This window comes from Paroedura picta, chromosome 2 (assembly GCF_049243985.1).
Source record: "Paroedura picta isolate Pp20150507F chromosome 2, Ppicta_v3.0, whole genome shotgun sequence".
Taxonomy (NCBI): domain Eukaryota; kingdom Metazoa; phylum Chordata; class Lepidosauria; order Squamata; family Gekkonidae; genus Paroedura; species Paroedura picta.
The window spans coordinates 87,673,694-87,693,334 of NC_135370.1; the positions used below are offsets into that span (position 1 = coordinate 87,673,694).

Genomic DNA, 19,641 nt, shown 5'->3' on the forward strand with positions numbered 1-19,641 from the left:
TTTTTTCTGTGTCATTTAACAGGGAATGGTTTTACCTACTGGCTGCTAACAAATTTTATTGACCTTTTTATACAAAGCTGCTTTCATCCAGTTGACAAAGTGGAGTTGAGCCATTTTTGAGGTAAACTTCTTTCTTCCATTTTCATCGCTTCTTTGTATTTCTGAATCACTGTGGTCTGCTGTTTAAAATGTCTGCAGTGCTTCCTGCCCCCTCCTTCTTGCCATCTCATCTTTCTTGCATTTTTAAAAATAGTTCTAAGTTGAACGCTATAGAGCTAGAACAAAAACGTATTTCAGTGTTATAGTGGTACCACTGAGATGCCTTGCAGCTATTTTGGGCTAGCGCTACAGTGCTAAACTTAGAACAGTCCCACTACCAAAAAGCTGCCAGAAAGTCACATGGCAAAAAAGGGTGGGGGAAGCAGCACTGTTTGAAATGGTCAGAGTGCTTTAGAGACAGCTCCTAAACAGAATGAAATTTGGCATATGAAACTCTCATTTCTGCATTGATTTACTCAAAATTGGGCCAACAACAGATAACATCTGGTTTAGAACAGTTAAAGTGTTCCTAAAGTGAAAGGGACCTAACTTCGCTAACCCTCTTGGATTATCCCCTTATGGTACCTTTGGCAGACAGTTCTCTGTTAACCTGATCAGTTTTACTTGATTATGCTTTGATACAAAGTAAAATCTATTTTGCAGCTGTGACATTTGCCTCCACTGTATGAAAGCCCCTCCCCCAGCTTTCAATAGATCAAAATCTTGGCTCTGCTCCTGCCATATCCACTTTGGGTCCTCTTATGCAGTGGTCCCCAACCTTTTTTCGGCTGGGGACCAGCAGGGTAACTGCCCCGCCCGCGCAGCATGCATGCGCGGCCGCGATTTCGGCCACACATGCGCAATGCGCGGCGCGGGCCTGATTCCCTCTCCCCCCCTCCCGCCGTAAGAAGCTTCCCAGGCTGCAAGCTTGCGGCCTGGGAAGTTTTTTACTGCGGGGGGGGGGGGGCGGGGAGAGGGAACCACAGCCCGGCGCCCTGGCCTTCACGGCCCGGCACCGGGCTGCAGACCGCAGGTTGGGGACCACTGCTCTTATGGACACCACCACACCACTAGTCTAAGTATCACTTGGAAACAGGCCTTTTCCCAAGAAGAGATACACTGGAAGTTTGCTAAAACATTTCATTACCATTTGTAGCTACTGCCTGCTTTACAGCAACCTTCCCAAATGTTTGGTAACTGTGGTGTTAATGAAATGCTAACAAACTGTTTGCCAGGAGCAAACCAAAGGGGCTATTTAAACTGCATTTGTGCCAATATGTCTTAAAGGGGCTGAATACGGTCACGCCTTGTGAACACTTTACAATATATGTATTATTGTTCCTCTAAACTATACATTTAAGTAAGGGCATATGTTGAAGGCTCTTACCCTGAAAACGAATTTTTGTGCATGTATAGATGCAGAAATTCTTGCATTCATTATAGAATACCAATCTAAAAACGCAGTCTACAACTAAGTGTCCAGTTGTGCTCTCCCTGCATCCAGAATATCTGCTTAAGATTCCTCCTCATGCTACCCTTCCCCCCCACACACACTCACACTATTTACATGAAGCTTGCCACTGGCATTAGGACCCCCAATTCTGGGTTTAGAAATTCCTGGAAATTTGAAGGGGAGCCTGAGGCATACTGTCTGGAGGAAAGGACCTAAGTGGGGTATAAATGCCATAAAACCTGCCCTCCCAAGCAGCCATCCTCTTCAGGGGAACTAAGTTCTGTAGTCTGGATCCACCTGGAAGCTGGCAACCTTAGCCACATGGCTGCCCAAGGAGTGTTTGACACCTTGAGATATAGCACTACTGAAGCACACATTCTGAAGGTCAAATGGTGAAATGGAAAAGAATTTAAGGTCCATTATACCTTACACTGGGAAATAGATTGAGAAACCAGTGGTTGTTTTTTTTTAATCGGAAGTAGCAGAAAGGTCTTTTGTATGTATACTTAAAATATTTATTCACCACAATTTCTACAAAAAATACTGACTGAAACTTATAAGATTACATATCACATACCACAGCAATCTAAAAGAAAACAAAAAATACACACCACCAATAAAGAAAAGCACAAAATGAATGAGCAAATAACAAAAGTTTTCACCTGGTGCTTAAGCAAATCAGATAAAGGGTAAACAGTTTGGGGTGGGTGGGTTTCCACACAGAACAATGCACCAGCACAGAGCAAGCCGTTTCTGGTCGCCTCACACCTTATATCAAAAGATGAAAGGCCTCAAATGCTGATCTTAGCTGTTGAGTAGGTTCATTTGCTAGTGTGGCCCTTAGAATAACCCAGTCCTGTACATTTAGGACTTTAAAAGGTAAAAGATAGCATTTTGAATGCTGGCATGAAATGAATTCAGACCCATCTACAGATAAAAGTGGGCCATGCTTTTAACAAAAAACTATATTTATCTTCAGTGAAATGTAATGTCCTGTTAGTTAAGATCAGCCTTTCTCAACCTTTTTACCATTGAGAAATCCCTGAAACATTCTTCAGGCTTTGAGAAACCACAGAAGTGATGTCAGCAGGCCCCCACCTTCTTGCCACGCCCCCTGCAAGTCACAATGTCACCAGAAATGACATTACTCAGGTACTCCCAACAGATAAGACATCGCCAGGCCACTCCAACAGCACAGGAAGTGACAGCACAGAAATATTTTCAGATAATTTGTGAACAGAGCCATACCTGCACTCTGGGCTGGCTACCAGTTTGCACTCCTTCACCAAAGTAAACCTGTAATGGGAGCCTATAATAACAGGGCTAGAGGCAGGCCAATGCTGCACTGTTGCCCCCATACCCACCCCAATGCCAGAAACAGGGCCGTAGCAGGCCCATGCCACTACACCCCCCCCTGCAGGTAAGTTAAAATGAGTGCACTTACTTCTCTGGATTCTAGTCACTATCATTTGTAATGAGCCTCAGCCAGCAAGGATTTGTATGGCTGGTGCCTCTCCCCTTCTCACGCTTTCTGCAGACCCGTCATTGGCTATTGGGGGGGGGGGGGGTTGACATGACCATGTTTGGTCATATAATCCAGTAAATATTTTAAAATTTATATATATATGTGTGTGTGTGGGTGTGTGTGTGTGTGAACAGTGGGGCTTCCTCATTGTTCACTGGGGAACCTGAGCCTCTCTTCTATCTCTGTTTGCTTCCCCATATTAGCCAGTTTTTCATATATGACATAGCTTTTTTTGTCTTTGCTCCACATGGCTGCTTTGCTTCTTTAATAGACTCTCGAGAAGAACATCCTTGGGCCCATTTTGGAAAAGCAAATAAGGTGAATCTTCTGATGCTACCGGTTCATCCATTTCCTTTTACACATACTTGTTAAAATCAAGACCCTGTTTTGCTCCATTTACCAAACCACCATTAAATAACCCAGTATAAACAGATGGAAAAATTCAATGGTCTGACACAAATACTGGCTCCCAGCTTGTCTGGTGAAAATTAGTATTTCCCCACAGCGATACGATACGATAACATTTATTGTATGTAGCCAAAGGCCATTACAAAACACAATTAAAACAATATGGCACAAATATAAACAAATAAAACAATATTTCTCCAATATTGTGTACCTAAAAATGTAAACATGGACTACTAAGTTACAATAAAAGAGATAAAATGGTGTATCAAGGTGGAGGCTCCTGTAAAAATGCATTAGCTCGAATCTTCCTGGCAGCCAGAGCAAAAAGTGCCACCCTATAAGAGATATAGGGGTCGACATCTGATAACAGATAGGTGACTTTGTTAAAATCAGAAATAGGGTGAGAGTTTGGTAATAGCTTGGCAAGGAATTTGCCCCTGGGTTCGGAGTACAGGGGACAAGCCAAGACATAGTGGGGCAGGTCCTCCACAGATGGATTTCCACATATGCACAGGCGTTGGGCTGTGGGTATTCGGAGATATCGCCCAGAGAGCATGGCTGATGGCATCATTTCAAACCGCAAAGATGTTAGGGCCATTCTAAGATTACGTGTCGTTATATTTACTAAATATGATGCTCTGGAATGGTCTTTTTTAATTGTTTTATACCATGGGGCTGCTTGTGATAGCTGTATTGAAGAGTGGTCGATCAGAGAGTCAGCTTTGAACACCCAATCACGTAAATCAGAAATATTGGCTGATGTATGCAGTAAGTCATCTGGTATGGTATAGCGTGAAAGAATGGAGCTAAAAAAATCAGACCGAGTCCTGTCCTTGCTCAATAAGAGCTTAAAACTTTGATGGTTTAAAGAATCTAATTTGGTTGAGATGTCTTTCTTCCAAGATTTCAGAATAGCTAAGTGGGCACGGGCTTTGAGTGAGGGAAAACCAAGCTCTGCCCTCATCAGGGCTGCAGGGGACCCTTTTGGAAGAGCCAGGATACGTCTGAAGAAAAAGTTCTGAATGGGCTCCAAGCTATTGATTGTTTGTTCTTTCCAGCCCCAGATGTCAATGCCATATAGTAGGTGAGGAATGACCTTGGCTGCAAAGAGCTTTAGAGCTGGGTCAACTAGAAACCCTCCCCTGGTATAATAAAATCTCAGAATGGCTCCAATGATTTTTAGACCAGAGGCCTTTATAGTTGCAAGGTGGGCATTCCAGTTTAGGGTCTCACTGTAAGTGATCCCAAGATATTTAAATGTACTACACTGTTCTATAGGAATATTGTTTATACTCCAGATAAATTTTTTAGGTCTTTTCCTAAAAACCATAACTTTTGTTTTTGTGTAGTTAATGGAAAGGGACTCTTCCTTACAATAAGTACCCAAGTTGTTAAGTAGCTTTTTCAGACCAACTCTTGTAAGGGAAACCAGAACCATGTCATCTGCATAAAGCAGGATAGAGACCTTTTGCTGACCGACAGAAGGGGGTACAAATTCTGGGCCCGATAGTCTTTGAACTATATCGTTGATATAAATATTGAAAAGCAGAGGGGCTAGTGCACACCCTTGCTTTACCCCTTTCCTTACTGCAATTTCATTAGTTAGAGAGCCTGAAGCACCTACCCTAATTTTTGTGTGGGTGCCTGAGTGCAGTTCATGCATCAGAAACAGTAGGCGTTTATCGATGTTAGTTTCCCTCAGCTTTGACCAGAGTCTGTCCCTATCAATGGAGTCAAAAGCTGTGGCTAAATCAATGAAAGCTGCGTATAAGGCTCTCGTAGGGCCTTCTATACTGGAGTAGACTAAGTAATGGAGGGTTTGGCAGTGGTCAGTGGTAGAATGGCCTCTTCTAAATCCTGCTTGGTGTGGGTGTAAGATATGGTTGTCAGCAGCCCAGTCCTCTAGTTTATGTAAGAGGAATTTTCCATAGAGTTTAGATGCGATATTTAGTAAACTAATGGGGCGGTAGTTTTGTGGGTCGGTCTTGTTGCCTTTTTTGTGGATAGGAACCACTATGCTCATCTTCCAGCCATTGGGAAAAATGCCTGATTCATTTATCTGGGTGAAGACCCTAGCTAAGACTGGGGCCCACCAGTTAGGGAACGCTTTAAATAAATCAGGTGGAATCAGATCTTCTCCAGGTGATTTATTGGAAGCTAGGGATGTAATAAGGCCTCTGACTTCAGCCTCTGTGACTGGGGGCCAAGCTGGTAAACTTAGAGAGTCAATGGAAATAGCCTGGGTGTTTGGTTCTGTATATGGTGGGGGAGGTGGCCAGGCTCCAAAGGTTTTCGAAAAGTGTGTAAACCAAGTGTTTCCAGATATTTGGGCTTCAACCTGTTGGGGTGATTTTGCAAGCCCGAAAGAAACAAGGTTCCAGAATTGAGACTCATTTTTCTCCTTTACTGCCAGATTTAGTTTGTTCCACATATGTTTAGCATAGTCAGCTTTCTTACTTTTGAGGAGACTCTTATATTGGGATCTTAATCTGATGAGCTCTAACATTCTGTTATCCTCTCTACTGCGACGGCTCAGCCTCATACATTTGACTAGCTTTTTCCTGAAGGTTTTGCATTCTTGGTCAAACCAGCCATTATTGGGGCAGGATAACAGCTTTAGAGGTTTATTGTTGATAAGCAGAGGTTTGATCAAGCTAATAATTTTGTCATAGTGTCCTATGGCGTCATGGCCAGGCTGTAAAAGGGCTGAATGCAGGGATTTAAGGTCATCACTCGTCAGAGCTTGAGCTATGTTGTTTTGTACCTGCTCTGACCATTTCATCCTCCTATTGCCAGGAAATGTACCTTCAGCGAGTTCAGGAATTGGAGGTAAAAGAATGTTGCTATTATATTTAAGTAAGAGCTGTAGAGGGCAGTGATCACTTAAAGGAGAGTTACCTACTTCAAAAAAGACCACCTCTGTTAGTAAAGCAGGTGAAACTGCTATATAATCTATGGTGCTAGCATGACAGGAAGATAAAAATGTGAAGGAACCACCACAGCAGTTAATGTGCCTGCAGCCTTTCCTACGTATGAGAAATATATACATTTTGCTCTGAGGAGGCAAAGAAAATAAACACACTGGCTGAGTTTTGTGAAGTAGGAGTGGAGGAAAACCAGGCGTGCAAGAGATGCATATGAAACATACAGTCCTCTGCAGCTCTGCAGGGTTGCAAGTGGCCTGGGAGCACAGCCAGATCTGTCAGGGGCAATGTGTTTGCTGAAGAGCTGGGAAGGAAGGGAGGAGGGGGAAGGCGAGAGCAAGAGCTTTCTCATCAATTACTGTGCTGCATTCTTTCCAAATCATGAGTGTAAATGGATGCTCCAAATTTAGAAAGAAGAAGGCTGGAAAAATCTAAGTTTTTTTCGCAGAACTGGTAGAAGCTTAAAAGAAAGGGGGGGGGGGACAAAGAGCAAACATTTACAGCAGAGCCCAGTGAAAAGCTTCTGACTTAAAGAAAGATAATGGGAAGTCTTGGCACTGGTTTATTTATTTTTAGATTTATATACCGCCCCTTTCAGGGCGGTATAAAAATCCAAACAAACAAACAAACAAATCCTAACTCAGGGTAGTTCACAAGAAGTTATAAATAATTACAGTAATACTAAAATCAGTGAAAACAAACCCAATCTGCCTTGGCGGGGATCTTTCAATCCCTTCAAACACAGGGTTTGCTTTTTCCCCACTGCTGCTGCACACTGGGTGGACATTTTCATTGAGCTATCTACTATGATGCCAATCTTTCCCCCTCTCAGTCTCAGCAAGTTCAGACTGCATTAACTTATACTTGAAACGGGGATTTTTTTGTTCCAATGCTCATCACTTTATACTTACTAACACTGAACCCATCGTTTGTCCCATGGCTGCCTTCTCACCCAATTTGTGGAGATCCCCTTGGAGTCTTTCTCATCCATCCATAGTTATGAACAAAGCAGTCACAGCAGAATATAGGAGATAATTTTTTTCAAAATAAAAGGCTCCAAGGTCATGATGAGTTTTGTATGAGATAGCCAGTGCCATGCTAATTGATGGGCAGTCAATGGCATGGCCACAAAATGGGTGTAATACACATGCCCCATCAAACTCTTGCTAATAACCAAGTTTGGGCATTCTGCACCAGCTGAAGTCTCCAAGCTGACTTCTATAGGAGACCTATATGGAAAACATTACAGTAGTCTAGTCTCAATGATACCATGGCATGGATCCAATGGCTAGAGAGGCCAAATTTAGGGATGGAGCCATCTTCTGAGCTAAACCAAAACTGAAAGAAAGAACATGTTGCAGCAGCACTAACTCTAGACATCTCACAGCTCTCTTCAGGTCACTCAGTTCCATGGCCAACCAAGGGCTGAGTTGTGCTGCAAGGCCAGGAGAAGTCAACAAGAGGCAACTTTGTTGATAGCTTCTAGGAGCTTCATGTTCCAAACTTCCACAGCAGCCTTTGCAAGGCATCATTTGGAATCCAATAATCTCACAGAGTATTCTGGAATCTATTAGGATCCATGAGTCTCTGTGGGCAGGCCACTTTAATCAGCCTCCATCCCCTGTGCAGTGTCAGAACCACAGATGCTCGGCACTAAGGGAGGATTCCTACTACAGTAACACTGCTCTGATATGAGGAAATTACAAACTCTATAGGGAATATTTGCTATCCTAGGGCCAGAGTAGATGCGATGCTAGGAGATGTGTGCACAGATCTTCCTGGTATATTTTATAGTAACAGCTGTGCTGTATTCCCATATGGATGTAATAAGAACAGTGGATCACCCCCACTTCGTGATTTGATCATCAAGAGCACCATCTTGAAGATTGCTGCATTTTTTTCCTTCTATAATAACTTTCATGGGTGAGTGTGTGTTAATCTCTTCTCTCTCACTTGACAGTGGTTGATATTTGAATTGGTGTTCCATAGAGCTATTTCCTTTTATAGAGCTCTCAGCATAGCCCATACTTTCATTAGGAGTCAAATACTAAGACACTATTACTGACCTATGAAGCCCACTGGGTTAATTTCGGCCAGCAGTTTCCTCTTAGCCTGGTCTACTTCACAAGGTTGTTGTGCAGATAAAATGGGAGAAGGGAGAGCCCTGAGCTTCTGGAGTGAATGGAGGGATAAAAATAAGACAGATGCATGTAGTTAATGAGGATGTTCAGGTTTGTTATTTGCTTTGTAATCAATGCCTTTTTCAAGTTTTTTTCAGCATATATAATAAAAACTGATGGGCATTTTCATTGGGCAAAACGTCCTTTTTGGCTCCAGAAGCATGCATTTTTGCCAGGGGAAAAGGAAGAAGCAGCGTTGTGATCAATTGTCCCAAAGGGGTTATTTGTTTCATATTTAAATAACTGATTATATGGATTGTTTCAAGCTATGATGTTGTAAGCCTTGTTTTGCACCAAAGGATGCCAAAGCACAGTTTTATTCCTGGACTGCATTCTGACCTACTGTCAATGAAATGTGTTCCTTCCCGCTCTAGCCAGTGCATGCCTTCTCTGCACAGCGGAGTAGAAGAGTGGAACACTGTATGGCGGGCAGAAAGCATTTGCGCAGAAGCACCAAAGACAGTCACTGTGCCAGCATTTGGTCCTGGCACGCCCACCCTTCAACACTCTAATAACCAAACACAAAAGGAAAATAGACTGATGAGGACTTCCTTGTACCAGCCTGACAGCACCAACGCTGACGGCATGAATTTAAGAGGACTTCTGACAACCGGCTCGATAAGCCAATTATAATAAAAGCAAGGAGGTGTTGAAGGAGGGGCCGCAGATGTTGCTTTGGCATCAGCAGAGGTTATAGAACAGTCAGGCTCCTGCTGGAATAGCAAGGCTGTGAGGAAGGGAGGGAGTGAGAGAAAATATATTGTAATGCAGGAAAAATGTTGGCTCTGTTCACCTTTTCAGTGCTCTATGTGACGTAAGGAAATCTATCTAAATCAACAGGCTCTCTCTTCTTGCAAATGGTGAGCAGCAAGCAAGACTATTTAATAGAAATAGACAAAAAAATCTCCAACTTCATAGGAAAGCAAGAAAAAGAACAGATTTCAAACTGTAGGACACAAGTATTATCCCTCTTTCATTTCACCTTCTTCCTCCTACACCAGTAATCCCCACCTCCAAAAAAACCCTTAAGGCTGTTGGGACTTCAAGAGCTCCCCCTCCCTTTCCTTGTCAATTTTTATGTGTCCCTCTGATGCTCTCCTGAGTACCTGAATTCCCCACAGGTAGCATCAGTACCAAGTTACTACATGAAGAAGCACGCAGCGTGATAAAAAGGCATTATGAAAGACAGCAAAGCACACTGAGACAGCAGGTGGGTACATGTGTGTGCCCAAGGCATCCCAGCTAGAAATGAAGCCCATCAAGACTGACAGATAGGCACCCTAGCCCCTTTAAGGGGCTTCCAGCAGTGACTCAACTCTTTACAACTAGGGAATTTTTACTGCAGTGGGCTGGCCAAGTTTCATTCACCAGTAGATGTTACCAAAATCAGCTGCAGGGAAATTCCAGCCAAGGTTTCTGAATGCAATGGGAGCCCTCTGTGAACCTAGCACGAAGGATTGACGCATTGAGAAGCAGCTTATCTGAGATGGCTGCAGTTCAAGGAAGTACAGGGGAATTTTCTAGATGCATCCTTTATACCAGTGTCTTAACTATGGATCCAGCCACATAAGCTCCTTGCTCACAGAAGCACAATCACATTCACATCTGCCAGATCTTAGCCAGAAAATCTGTAAAAGTAAATTTGGCTTGTTTCATCTTCAGAATCCTCAACCCACTGCCAGGGCAAATGGACAGATAATGACTCTTTGAGCACTCGGCTCCAGTATCAAATACGAATACTGCCCCCCCCCACGTTAAAAGTTACGGACATGGATGTCTTGCTATATCCTTCTTTAAAATAAATGTGAACAAAAACTGAGCCCAAATCAGACTCTTTTGGTATGTATTTTATGTGGGAATGAACAAGGGGGAAACATACGGTCCCAAAAGAGCCATGAAGAGGCTATTTTGGCATTTGAAAAAGCACTCAGAGTAGAAAGCCCAATAAGGATCAGTCCCTCACAGCATTTTAAATGGCCTCAGGTCAGAACTATGGTCACCATAATGTCTAATTTGTCTCTGATATAGCTCCTTTCCCACCCTACTATGGTTGTAGGAGGAACTGAACAAAATCTCCATTCGGTGTGTAAAAAATTTCAAAAGCTTGCAGTAAAATCAAGGATGGAAGTTTTGAGCTGTCAATCCCATGGGCTATGCAGAACACCCTGAGATGAGAAGAAAGCTGATGTGGAAAAGGCTGTTGTCTAGAGTGATGCCTTTTCTATTCTCCATGGCCATTTTACTTCTACATGCCCTGAAACCTATTTCTTCCTAGGAATGTTGCTCCTTCCTCACCCTCAAGTGCCATGTGCACTACTACTGCCTTGCTTAAAAAGAAAGGCAAAAGCTTAAATTTACTTTACTGTACAATCCAAATTTTTAATGACATGCAGACTCTTTCCGCAGTGCCTGACAGTTATCCTCAGAGTGCAGAAAAGTATTCTTTGTTTTCAACCACTGACACTTGGATATATACAGATTTTTGCAGACAGAAGAAATGTTCACCTGCAGAGCATGACTGCCAATTCAACCCTCCTTAAAAATGCTGCACCTGGGAGAAATAGCCAAAAACTGGCCCTTTTCTTTCCATGGAAATTCTGAGAAGGATCCACACAAAAGGGCAGAAACCCCAGAGTGGTTAGGCAATATTTTTGTATTGCTTCATCTGTGGTACGGTGCCTTGGGAATAATTTGATTAATGGTAGGACATGAACGTTTCATGCAAAGATGGGTATGATCAGATAAGGGACCAAAATGGTAGGGACATCACAGAAGCAGAAGTGATTAAAAAAAGGTGGCAAAATTATACAGAAGAACTATACAAGAGCGAGCTTAACATCCGTGATAACCACGATGAGGTAGTTACTGACCTGGAGCCAGACATCCTGGAATGTGAAGTCAAATGGGCCTTAGGAAGTCTGAGCAACAATAAAGCTAGTGGTGGTGACAGCATTCCAGTTGAACTATTCAAAATCTTAAAAGACGATGCAGTAAAAGTGCTACACTCAATATGCCAGCAAATTTGGAAAACTCAACAATGGCAACAGGAATGGAAAAGGTCAGTTTACATTCCAATCCCAAAGAAGGGCAATGCCGAAGAATGTTCAAACTACTGCACCATTGCACTCATTTCTCATGCTAGCAAAGTTATGCTCAAAATTTTACAAGCTAGGCTGCAGCAATATGTGGACTGAGAACTTCCACAGGCATGATTTCGAAGAGGCAGAGGAACTAGAGACCAGATTGCCAACATACACTGAATCATGGAGAAAGCTAGGGAGTTCCAGAAGAACATCTACTTCTGCTTCAGTGACTATGCTAAAGCCTTTGATTGTGTGGAGCACAAAAAATGTGGCAAGTTCTTAAAGAGATGGGAATACCAGTGCATCTTATTTGTCTCTTGAGAAACTTATATGCAGGTCAAGAAGCAACAGTGAGAACTGAACATGGAATCACTGATTGGTTCAAAATTGAGAAAGGAGTTTCGCAAGGCCAAATATCCACACTGCCTTGTCCAGAACTGCATGAGCAGGAAAAACACTCAGCTTAGTTTGTAGCTTTAAAATAAAGAATTTGTCACAAGCAAGATGTTCAAACAGAAGCAGTTATAACAACATTCCTATAACAGATTTTGAGATGGGGGGAATATTGGTCAAATTTAGACTTTGGAGACTTCAAACAATCCATTTTTTTTCTTTAGACCTAAACTACAGCTAATACTGGTGTGCAAAATTATACAGCTAAAAATTTGAAATTTCAACCCGTATCTAAATTTGGAAAGGGAAGCCCAATTCTGGTATGTTTACAGCACCCAAGCACCACGCAAATGACCAAGAAACATTAGTAAATTACACACTTAAGTTTCATCAGTGTATCTTATACTGTAATAGCCACCTATGGCCCCCATCTGCAGATAGCTAAATCTACCCAGAGGCTAAATGGGTTTTTTTCCTGCAAACTTGGGGCTTTGCAGAAAAATCTGAAAATGTAAAAAAATTTATGGTGGGCAGGTTAAATCCCAGCCAAAATTACAGTTATCCTAGGTAGGGGCTGCCAGAGCAGTAAGGAAAGGTTTAAGACAGAAAAGAGATAACGGTAGCTTGGCTATTGGGTGGGAAGGAGATAGGATTGTGATCTCCAGGTTAGGAAATTCTTGGGAGATTCAGAGGTAGCCTGCAGAAGGCAGGGTTTGGGGAGGAACCTCAGAGGGACCAACAGGGTCACTAGGTTTACAGCCTCCAAATGAGGGCTGGAGTTCACCCAGAATTGTAATTGCTCTACAGATGATAGAATTGTTCCCCTGGAGAAAATGGCTTCTTTACAGGGTAGACTCTATGACATTAGACCCTACTGACATTGCTTCCCTCCCAAAACCTCACCCTCCCAAGGCTATACCACCAAATACACAGTAATTTTCTAACTTGGAGAAATCCTAAGGGAAACTGATCTCCTTAGTTGAGAGATCTATTGTGTTCCCAAGAGATCTCCAGGTTGGCAACTCTTGAAGGAAAAGGAGAAGTGTGAAAAGGAAAAAGGCTATGGGGCTTTCAGGAAAGGGAAGAAGGAAATAGGGGAGGGGAAATGAGATATGGCCTGGATCTGATTCAAGGTTCTGGTTTTAACCTTTAAGGCCCTTCACGGTCTGTGACCCATGTATCTGAGGGACAACCTGTCACCCTATGCACCCCACAGGGCTTTGCACTCTGCAGGTACCAACATGTTGATCGTTCCTGGCCCCAGGGAAGCGCACCTGGCCTTGATCAGGGCCATGGCCTTTTCAGTCCTGGCCCCTAGCTGGTAGAATGAGCTTCCAGAAGAGCTGAGGGCCTTGTGGGAGCTGTCAACTTTCCACAGGGCTTGTAAGACGGAGCTCTTTCACCAGGTCTATGGCTGAGGCTGGTGCATGGGAAGATATGCTCCCCCCCCCTGCAGAAGTCACGACTTTGCCTTGGAACATCATGGTTGAGGAATTGATTAACATAGCTCTCTGCTGCCCCTGTGGCACGCATACTGTTATGGGGGAGGGATTGATTTGGCCGCCATTTTAGTATTTTTGGTAATATTGTATGATGGGGTTTAAAGGGGTTTTTATTAATGTGGGGGTTTTATATATTGTAATCTGCCACAAGTTGGTGCTCCAAGAGTGGCGGGCAAGAAATCTAATAAATGAATAAATAAATGAATGAATGAATGAATGAAACCTAGCATTGTTTGTTATTTGATGAGTCCAGCAAATGAGTACTGCAGCAAGGTGCAGGGCATTTCTGGTAGTTGCAACTGACCTCTTCTTTAAGATTTCAGAAAGGACACAAAGAACTTTAGCAAACATGTAAATGATCTGATCTTTATTGAGGCAATTTAATTTAACTTTTTAGTCATTACAGCTTGAATTTAATGTTTTTATTACCATGTTTTATAATTTTATTTCCTACAGATGGAAAAAATATTCAGGCCAGGACAAATTGGTAGAGAAAATACTCTCCCAATGGATAAAAGGCCTTCCAGGTGCATCTGATTGGCCACTGTGGGTTTTTTGCTCTTTCTTCAATTAAAAAAAATTATATTCCTTTTCTGAAAACACATGCATCTATATGGGACTGAAAATTCAGGAAAATAGGATCTTAGAAGAGTATCACTTTTGCTAGTGAAAACCAGTATAAAGCAACTATCAGCTAGTAAAGCAGGTCTGCAGGCTTAGAAAAATGTAACACTGTGAGCATCTTTTTGGTCATCATGGTTTTTACACTATATCAAGATATTACCTTAAGATGGCTGAGCATAGTTCCAGAAAGTAGTACAAATGTGGCTTTCAGACCTCCCAAGCAGTAAACCTTTTAGCCTAAATTAATGGGCTGCAACCCACATTAGTTGAAAGAGGAAATTCTGTGCATGTGTGCGTGATACAAATCTGCTCTGCCTGCCTCTGTTCAAGCTTTCAGCAGCTCCCCCCCCACCTCCATTTTGAGTCATGCTTTCCACATAAAATTTAGCAGCCATGACCCAGTGTTCTACATTTCAGTGCCTTTCTTCCACCCAGCACATTAGTGGTCTGTGTTTGACATTAGTGAATTGGCGAGCTCAAGGGCATATAAGCTCATGACGCCACGGCAAAAGCACACAAGAATCCAGTGCCAAAACCTCAGGAAGGAAATTATCAGCAACTTCTGGGAACTGGTTCCCTCCCCTCCCTGAATGGAATGGGGTTGTGTGTGTGTGTGTTTTGAGATACCTGAGATTTTATATTTGAGATTGAAAATGTATATAGAGCTTGAAGGTTCATATTTCCCACTAGTATCAATTTTGAAACATTCTCAAGGGACTGCATTGGTGGGACATTTATCACATTTGTACCACTTTCTTCATCCATTCAAGCATGAGCTCTCTGTGAGGTCAGTCAAGTAAAGAGATAGGGATTGAACCAAGGCAGGGCTTGTAAGCACCACCATGGGTCCCCAACAAAGATTCCCAGACCCAACCTGAACATCACATGAAAACAAAGACATTACTTTTTGTTAACTTAAAAAAAAAAACAATGGTGGCCTTTACATCTTCTCATGCCGCAAAAGAAATGAAAAGCTGTCTATCCTGACTACCAAAATGTGCACAAAACTTCTTCAGATGATTATTTTTAAGAAGTATGTCATCAGAAGGTAACTTCTGGGACACATTTTCAAAAGTGGATAAGTTTGAATAAAAAGTCTGCTCATTTCTCAATGAAAGTACACAGAGTAAAGATTAAAGGGTGCAACCCAACACCACGAATACATGGTACAAGCAGGGGACTCCCAATGACATGAGAGGGAATCTCATTTCTCCTCCCCCATTATTTCCTGAAAGCCCCACAGACATGGCCCTTTCCCTTCAATCCTTCCCACCATACAGCCAACCTACTTTGCCCGCCCCCTCTTCAGTTTTCCCTCCTTACCTGGGAAAAGTCTGGCTGAGCTGCACAGCGCCAGACTGTGCCCAACTGCATGTTGCCTGTCACCATCCAGGCTGGAAGAAGGTGAATGGCAGGGAACATGTAAGGAACACCTCACTTTAATCGGTCTCCTACTCATACTATTTCATATTCTTGTCTTTCTTCTCTCAATCAACCTACTTTTATCTGCCTCCATCCACACAGCTATATTTAGCACTTATGTCTTTTATAACCACACTTTTCTCAATGGGGAACCCAAAACAGCTGGCATCATTCCCCCTTCATCCATTTTACCCTCACAGCAAGTCTGTGAGGTAGGATAGGATGAATGTGTGTGGCCCGACCAAGGTAACCCAGCGATTCAAAAAGGGATTTGAATCTGGTTCTTCTGAATTCTAATCACCACACTGGCTGTCATGGGGTGGCTGTTATTGAACAGCAGCAAGGTGGTGGGCCTTGGTAAGTCACCCAAGTTGTGTGGAATCAAACCACGGGTGGTTGTAGCCAAGCCTAACCCTGATGAATCTTCCCTCAAAAGTTAAAATGGCCCTGGAAAGACCCTCACTATTCCCCCTGCCTTTTACTGATAGACCAATGCTGTGGCAATACTTACAGCTACAGGAACTGTATTACTGAGGGGAGTAACCAGGGGTCTTTTCTTGTGTTTGTAGAAATATCTGTCCTGCCTGCCCAATCTCTGAATTTAAGTATCCACAGATGGGACCATGTTGAGAATCTGTGTTCTGATCTGTGTTCCCTTAAGGTGTGGTCTCATCAGAACATTTTTTAAAAACCTATTAAAGCATGCATGCTACATGTTTCTTTCTTCTATGCTACAATTTGCTTTGTCTTTTCAGGTATTTGGGTATTACTCTTCATGCACACACAAAGTGTCTTGCTTCACTAAAAACTCTGAGAAATTTGAGAGGGCAGAGTAGCACTTTAAACTTTACTAAGTACTTTACTAAGTACCAGTGCTTGGTCCGGTACTTTTTAACATATTTATTACCCAGGGGGGTAGTCTTTTGCCAAGGGATGTCGCTGCCACTGCCTGAGCCCCTGCTCTGCTTGCTTTCCCGCCAGCACCCGACTTCCCGCTGCCCACTGGGGGCACAGCCAGCAACAGCTGCGCAGTGCCAATCCAAGGGGGAGCCCCAGCTATGGCAGCCGCTGGAGAGCACCAAAGGTGAGCTAACGGCAGAGTGGCAGGGCAGCCCCCGAAGCAGCAGCCAGGGAGGAGGACGAGGAGGAGCTGCGGCCCGGTACTGACTGATCTACGGACTGGTACCAGTCCCCGGACCAGGGCTTGGGGACCACTGATCTAGATGAGGGGGTAGAGGGACTACTCATCAGGTTTGCAGATGACACCAAATTGGGAGGACTGGCAAATACTCCAGTAGACAGAGACAGAGTTCAACGAGATCTCAACACAATGGAAAAATGGGCAAATGAGAACAAGTTGCAATTTAACAAAGATAAGTGTACAGTTTTGCATCTGGGTCAGAAAAATGAAAAGCATGCCCAATGGATGGGTAACACTGTGTGTGAATACACTTCTGGGTAACACTGTGTGTGAACGAGACCTTGGGGTATTTGTGGATTGTAAGCTAAACATGGGCAGGCAGTGTGATGCAGCAGTAAAAAAGGCAAATGCCATTTTGGGCTGTATCAACAGGGGCATCACATCAAAATCACAAGATGTCATAGTCCCATTGTATACAGCACTGGTCAGACCACACCTGGAGTACTGTGTGCAGTTCTGGAGGCCTCACTTCAAGAAGGACGTAGATAAAATTGAAAGGGTACAGAGGAGAGCGACGAGGATGATCTGGGGCCAAGGGACCAAGCTCTATGAAGATAGGTTGAGGGACTTGGGAATGTTCAGCCTGGAGAAAAGGAGGTTGAGAGGGGACATGATAGCCCTCTTTAAGTATTTGAAAGGTTGTCACTTGGAGGAGGGCAGGATGCTGTTTCCGTTGGCTGCAGAGGAAAGGACAAGTAATGGGTTTAAATCAGTGGTCTGCAACCTTCTTCAGGCTGCGGAGTGGCGGTGGCGGGGAGGGCAAGCACCCAGCCACGCATACCATGCATGCATGGCACTCCTGCGCACGCCATGCATGCGTGGCGCTTCCACGCGTGCGGCCATGCGTGGCACATAAGCGCATGCGGGGCGTGTCATGCGCGCATGCGTCCGCACATGGCGCAAATGCGCATGCACGGCCTGGAGCAGCCCTGCAGAGAGAGGGAGCCGTGACCCAGTGCCAGGGCCTTCGCGGCCCGGCACCGGGCTGCGGCCTGGTGGTTGGGGACCACCGGTTTAAACTACAAGTACAACGATATAGGCTAGATATCAGGAAAAAAATTTCACAGTCAGAGTAGTTCAGCAGTGGAATAGGCTGCCTAAGGAGGTGGTGAGCTCCCCCTCACTGGCAATCTTCAAGCAAAGGTTGGATACACACTTTTCTTAGATGCTTTAAGATGCTTTGGGCTGATCCTGTGTTGAGCAGGGGGTTGGACTAGATGGCCTGTATGACTCCTTCCAACTCTCTGATTCTATGATTCTATGATACTAGGGCTAAGCTCCAGAAGTTGAAAGCTGAACCTTCAAGCTTATTCTCAGCACTGAAGCAGTGATATATATATATAAAGTTATATACTAAAGAATACTTAGTATATGCAAAATAATTTTTATAATATTCTGCACTATGTAAATACAATGCAACAGTCAGACAGATAGCCAATGAACTATTTCGCCAGGAGCAACAGGTTTTGCACTCAGCACTTTTGAGTTTGTATAAAGAGCTAGAAACCGTTGACAAACTACAAAGGTCCTTTGGGCCATAAGCACAAGTGGTGTCATATGAGAAAAATGACCTTGAAATGGGCCATTGGGTATAGGTGAATTTCTCATTGCCCTTCCTCTCCTTTCCAAGCAAGGCTCCTTGACAACCATGTTAAGACTTGAGGCTTATGGAACCTGTGTTTGTTCATGAAATGAAGTTTCTTCAACTGAGATTATTATAACACTAGCATTTATTACAATAAAGTATGTTCTTTCATCAGAAGAGTAGTCCAGAAAAATGAAGGGAAGGAGACGGTAGAATTCTTTTTCTGGGGGGTAGGGGGGAGAAACAAAGGGCAGAGGTAGGAAAGGCAGAAATTCACACCTACATTTAAGACTATTTGACTGCAAGCCTCTAGGGTAGGGGTAGTCAACCTGTGGTCCTCTAGATGTCCATGGACTACAATTCCCATGAGCCCCTGCCAGCAAATGCTAGCAGGGGCTCATGGGAATTGTAGTCCATGGACATCTGGAGGACCACAGGTTGACTACCCCTGCTCTAGGGTCAGAAGATTGCTCTTCACTTAACAAATACTAAAGAATACACAAGATTCCCCGAATACCCCTGAGAAAAGCAGGAGGAATTCTGAGTGAGGTCCAACATGCCTGATGGTAGAAGACCCCTGGGCACACAATTTACGATGGCCCTCTTGTCCTTTATTCATGCCACAGTGACCTTGCAAGGATGGCCATGCTCTAGTGACCATAAGCCCAGTTTGCATCATTTCTTCTGTGGGAAGGAAAGGGATTGCTGTAATTCTGCAAATTGTTGTGTGCCTGAATCATCACCTTCCTCTTCCTTTGTATCTGGCATTCTGAAATGATCAAACCTAAACCGATGCAGAACAGCAGCAGCAAACTTTAAGGTTATTTTTGTACACATGATCTTATGGCTGTTTTATTTCTTTAAAGGGGCTTACTGTTGCTACTTTATAATCAACACTACCACCACGGACCTACTGTGTGAAGTATTGTTGCTAAGTAACAGTCTCCCACCCAGAAGGACTTCAGAATGCACAGATAAGATATCGACATTTGCATTCTCCATTTTACACACAGAGGGCAAAAGATTAATCACCTTGTCAATAGCAAACATCAAGTTCAAGGCAAAGTCATCAGGTCTACTGTACAGTGAGCTAATCTTCTGCAGGTACAGAGATTTTGGCTATGGTTTGTTAGGTTTTGGTTCACAATGCTTACAACAGATTTTTATAGCATCATGCACTCTCCTATTTAATGCAATCCTGTCCCTATTCCAATCTGTGCTTCATGGCATTCACATGCCACCCAGCCATACAAAATAGTCCAACAGCGCTACTGTACCAGGGATGCAGACTTCTCAATTTCC

General features: G+C 43.5%; 1 protein-coding gene and 1 long non-coding RNA gene across 8 annotated transcripts in view; one reads left to right on the top strand and one right to left on the bottom strand.

Moving 5' to 3' along the window:
- The window catches only part of DUSP8 (dual specificity phosphatase 8), a 113,209-nt gene that overhangs the window by 33,957 nt on the left and 59,611 nt on the right, over window positions 1–19,641 (bottom strand). The gene's annotated exons all lie outside the window — the stretch shown is intronic.
- The window catches only part of LOC143829901 (uncharacterized), a 90,854-nt gene that overhangs the window by 23,723 nt on the left and 47,490 nt on the right, over window positions 1–19,641 (top strand). For both annotated transcript variants that reach the window (XR_013228279.1, XR_013228278.1), the window contains exon 2: window positions 23–121. This is a non-coding gene — a long non-coding RNA (uncharacterized LOC143829901). The remainder of the gene's footprint in view (window positions 1–22; window positions 122–19,641) is intronic.